This window comes from Egretta garzetta, unplaced genomic scaffold (genome assembly GCF_000687185.1).
Source record: "Egretta garzetta isolate BGI_Z169 unplaced genomic scaffold, ASM68718v1 scaffold371, whole genome shotgun sequence".
Classification (NCBI taxonomy): domain Eukaryota; kingdom Metazoa; phylum Chordata; class Aves; order Pelecaniformes; family Ardeidae; genus Egretta; species Egretta garzetta.
In genome coordinates, this window is record NW_009258616.1 from 1,139,018 (window position 1) to 1,144,651 (window position 5,634).

Genomic DNA, 5,634 nt, shown 5'->3' on the forward strand with positions numbered 1-5,634 from the left:
AAGTGAAGCCATCTGAAAAACATATTGATGGCTGACACTTGGTTTACTCGGGGCAAAAGTTCTATATAGTTTAAAGGTGGTGTTTTTTCCCTTTGCTGGGAAATGCTGTCTTTACAAAAACAAGCTGGAAGCACTAGTAATTAGTATTTGTGAAAACACATTAGCTGTTCAGTTAGTTGGTAGGTTGGACGCTCAAAAGATGTAAATCAGCATAGCAGGAGAGACTACCAGTGGAGACTCCACCACAAACTGGTGGTCATAACACTCCTGAACCCCTTGAAGACATTATCTGCCTCTATACAGAGACCATTAGGGGCGTTAGTGATTTTTGTAGAACCTTTTTCCCCTGCATGCAGTAATATTACAGGATTATGAACTAGATGTAGAGCTAGAAAGTCAAAATGCCTCAATGTGGTAAGAGACAACTTTTCTCCTTATTTTAAAAAACGGTAATTTTTGTGTCCTGGGGACCTACTAACACATTAAAAAAAAAAAAATTCAGGATAAGTGAGACATCATCTGTTGCTCGACTGATTACGATTTCCTGTGCTATCAGTGATCTCAATTCCATTTTCTGTGTCAGTATTTCTACCACATTCATTCGTTTGAGGGCTTTCTAGGCCAACTCCGCTCTCTGTGAAGAAATGTAGCGCAGCACCTCTCATCTGGGCTGAAATTCAGCTCATGCTGAAGCCCAGCACTGAGCAGATATTCAGTTTAAGCATTAGGAGTTGAGTAACACTCGGACTCTGTGCAGGATTTTTTTTTTTAATAAATAAAGACAAAATGTGTCTGATTTCTGGAAATACATTACAAACAGGAACAACAAATTAGTCTTTCACACACACCTTTACAATCCCTCACCCAGGTTTTTTGTTTTAAGTTAAATTTTGCAGGCTGTTCACTGTATGTGAACAAAAGCTTTTTTATAGTCGCAAATTACCGTCAGAGCAGACAGTAGACAATGTCTGTTATTAAGGTGGACCAATGCTTCCTCTTAAAAGAGGACTTTTCTTTTCAGATGTTTACAGCTTTGCTAGACTTTGTTTGGACTCGAATATAAATGCCTCAGGCTGATCTATAAAAATGAAATGAAATGAATATTCCTCTGAAAATGTCATCCTAAAAGACTTGGCCCTTTTTTCTGAAGAAAATGCCTTGTTTTTTGTCTGTGTAACAAAATCTGTTACTGTTTCCTTGAACATCTTCGGTGCTCTGTGCCTGGAGGAAGGGATGTGAAATCTGGCAGGGTGTGTCGGGAATGCGCCTGGCGCTGTTTCCCTGAAAAGCTCCTTGTGCCCAAGATCTGAGCAGTTGGAAGATGGTAATTTGCACATGCCAAGCAACTGCATCTTGAACTTTCTTTATAACTTAGCAGCAATAAAATTAGCTGAGTTGGCTCCTGGTGTTGAGGTACCAGCCCCACCGAGCAGTGACGGCACAGCACCCTGGGAGGAGGGAGGGGATGCACGAAGTTGTGTCAGTGAGGTAAAGGGTTGTGCGATAAGTCTGCCCCAAATCGGTAAGTTTGGTTGCACAGCTGTCCTGTTTCTGTACCTGAGCAGTACTGATCACAGCTGTCTCGAGTGTCTCTGCACTGTGCAGTATAAATGCTCCTTACCTCCCTCTTTTCCCCAGGCAAAATACGGATGAGATCAATCATCTAAGAACAGTTTTGGTGTTAGGCAGAGGAGAAAATGCACGCCAGCTGACAGAAAGCAGGGCACCTTGGTGATGTTGCTGGAAAGGTAAGAGATGAGAAAATGTAGCTGTTTCTGGGGCTCATCGGCAGTTAAACCTTGTACACTTTGAGGTCTCTCAGGTGGCAGCTAGGCACACAAGTTCTTCTGTAAGCTTCAAAGCGCTCAACATTGCAACCTTAATAATATTCTTCTAATAGTGTTTTTACTTCATGCCAGTTCTAAATGAATAGCATTCCTATGGCTTTACACAAGAGTAGCAGAGATCGCACTCAAGCCCTCAGTTTGTTATTACAGTATTAAGGTTTTAAAAGACCCTGTCGATTACAGTGGAATAAAATTAACAGGATTCTCATTTTTTGTGCTTCAAAGTGTATATAAGCTTCCTTTGGCAGGGATCTGCTGTGTTTATACAATACCTTGGCTAATGAGAGCTGGTTTGAGCTATGGGACATTATTGTCATGTTAATAATAAGTACGATAATTATCTGAGGTCAAAAGAAAATTTCCCTTTTTCCTGGCCTGCACAGCCAGGTACAGTGTGTGGTTTGCCTTAAATAATGTGCATGTTGCTGTATTCCAGAATGACAGTTCTCATGTACATCCTTGGGTTTCTGAGTCTTATTACAGAGTTCCATGAGCTTATTCCTGTCAATAAAGTTATTCCCATGCTTAACCATTGGGAAAATCGGACACTGGGGAATTCTTTTGGCTGTGAAAACACATTGCACACGGCAGGCTGCATAATAATTGATAATATTGACTAATGATTGAAGAAGATAGAAATTCTTGGGCGGGGCAATTTCTCACATTACTAGAATTTTCCGAATTAACTAATGAACTAAATGCCCTTGTGTTTTGGCTGCTCAGCATAAGGGAGGAGGAAGTAGTTTGTTTGGGAAGTGCAGAGCCCTCACACCCTGGGGAGCTGGTCCCACGGAGGAGCACCAAACAGGAAACTTAGGCAACTCAGTCCTAAGTCACGAGCCACTTAAAAGTCCATCCTACCCTTTTGCTTTTGAGAGCATCACAGACAGGACTCATAGTTCATGTTGTTGCAGCACTATAAATGGAGTCCCTGAAATAAAGCTGAAGTAATACGGTGATGAATCAGGCCCAGGAGCCATGTGTGTGAGTGCCATTGCTTGAGGGGGAAAAGGAAAAATAGACTTTCTAATGTATTCTTGTAAATGTAAGTTACTGTTATTCAAGAGACATGGAAAGGAACCTGTATTGTTCCAAAGTGAATGTCAGATGATTCTGTTCCTTGCGCCTTTTACCAACAGTGATGATGAGGATTGATTCATTCCCTGTAGAAGTTTCTAGCCGTTTTTGTATCTTGGGTGTCTGCCTAGAAGCCATAATTTTTGTCAGGCAGGTCTTTGATCTGTTGGTAATCACAGACCTGGCTAAAGACAGTGGGTTTGCTTCTCTGAGTCTCAGTACTGGAGAGTTTAATAAATGCTCTTTTATACAAAGATGGTGGGAAGCAGACATGGGTTATGGCCCAAGGCAAGGAGTGCGTGACAAAGCTTGAGCAGTACTAAAATACTTGGTCTGTGCATGCAAGATCAAGAATACGATGGGCAAGCTGTTGTTTGTAAAGTTAGACTGGTTAGTTTAAGCTGTGAGGCATTTAAACCAGGCAAAGGTTAACTAGTTTTGGTGTTGCTCCTAGTGCAGCAGAGAGCAGTTAGTTCTAATCTGAACTTTGAAGAAACATATCCCAATGTCTTTTGTACCACAGACACTGCTCCTGTGCTAGGTTTCAGAAAAATAAACCACCTTCACTTGGGTGGATTTTAGCATTGTTGTTGTGCCATCCATCTGAGGTAATTCACATGGCCATAATTAACATAAAAATGCGCTTGTCATTTTCTATCTCCATGTCAGAACGATGCTTCAAAAGAAAAAAAAAATGCTTTGTGTCCATGATTAGTCATCACCACTAATTTATTTTACTCTGATATAATTAAAAGAAAATATATGCAAAACCTACTCATCACAAAAGAAAGCTATTGCTGATGAGACCTGTTTCGTTTAGCTCATGTATGGAGAAAGTTTACATTTTTGTGAAGGTAATGCCAGCCTGGGGTTCCTAAAACCCCTGGGAAATGCCAGCAAAATGACAGGGAACTAAAGAAGACTAGCTATTGCCTTTTTTTCTGGAGAGACTGGAAAGTCTCCTTCGATCCACAGACCAAGGGGAGAACTCTAGGATGCCACCTTCTTGGGAGGAAGATGTGGGGCTGGAGATGTCTTTCCTCATGCACTCAAGCATCCCACCACAGAGATGAGAGTTGGTTTTGCTACCATTGGTCTTGTACAAAACACTTTTTCGGCCATGGTGGTACCTGTACCAGCTACTCTCGGAGCCTTCAACTTCACAGAGGACCCACAAGAGGATCCTTCTGATAGCTCAGCTTGGAAGCAGAAAGCCGTATCTGCTTTACTGTGCTTGGCTTAATCCAGCTGGCAGTTGCAGCACCATTAGATACATCTTTGCCCTGAGAATTGAAACTTGAGGTAATTCCACTGCTGTGCTAATTGCCATCGCACACTGAGGATTTCCAAAGATACTCCTTGCCTGTGTCAGCTGAAGCATTTCTGTCCATTTCCTGAAAGCGAGGGAGGCGGCCAGGGTGCCGCGGCAGAGCCCAGCGGGACCTGGCATGGGAAGGACCGCCGATGCTGTCGGAGCTGTCAGCTTTGATACCGGCGAGGGGGTAGCGGCGTATTTGTTATCCTTGACAGCACAGAGCAGAATTAATTTTGGAGTGACTCCACGCTGTGGAATGAGGGCTGTCCTGCTCTGTGATGGATTTCCAGGCAAAATCTGTGATCTTAGTTTGAGTGTTTAAAAATTTTCAGTGGTTGGACTTTTAATCCCTTGAAAAGCTGGAATCTGTCCTCAACCTATGCTATGTGCAAGCAGTGGAGGCACAAAACCCAGCCTCGTGCTATATCCAGGACACTGCACGGACACCACTCTCTTCTGGAGCATGTTTCCTCCCACTCTCTGTGTGAGTCTGGGCTTGTTTATCCTTCCGGCCACCCAGCAAGTCCCATTTGTCCTCAGGACTCTTAAGTCAAGAGCAGAAACATCTCCATTTCTAATGAATTTTGTGCTGGGGCTTTTGAGAGAAAGAGAGAGAGGCTATTTAAGAAATAGCGTATTTAATTTAGTAAATCAAACAGCTTTGGGAAACAGGGTGGCCCAAATACAAGGTGACATAAAAAATATGATCTTTTACTTTGTCTTACTGAATAAAGAGACTAAAAATAAATTCCCAAATGAAAGTAAGTCGATAAATCCTTTATTGCTCTGTTTTCACCTTTTGAAAGAAATGCTGTAGCCTTCCGTTCATGTCTTGCATTTAGCTAGTTTCCAGAGCAAAAGCAGCCAATTCTGCATTATCTCGGTAGGACAGTTTTAATTTTAACACTATCTGCCCTGATCTCTCTTTGTCCAGTTAACATTTCCTTGACCTAGAGTTCAACCCCTTTTACAAAGTAACCTCAGGCTTTGATGGCAGTAATTCTACCTTCACCCCAATGGATTCTGAATACACAACCTCCAGGCCCAAAGGAGAAGATTAGCAGACTTTACCCTAATTACTTGTTATTGTGTAGTTGTTAAAAAAGATTTTGGCTCCAGAAAATGAGGCTGTAGCCAGACAGAAGTTAGCCTGGGGTTCAAAAGTCTAGCAATCTTTGGCTCCACAGGCCTATAAAAGCAAAGTGTTGACTGAATGCAAACAGCCTGCGTGGTGAGAGGCCCCCTCGGAGGGGGTGACAGCAGGCCATCCGTCACAGGAGGCAGCGGGGGGTCGGAGGAGTCCCTCTAATGACTCCTCGCTGGCCTGTTAATGGATAGCTCCATTTGATTCTTCCGTCGGTGGGAATGCCAGGCTTTGCGATGGCTGCAATGTGC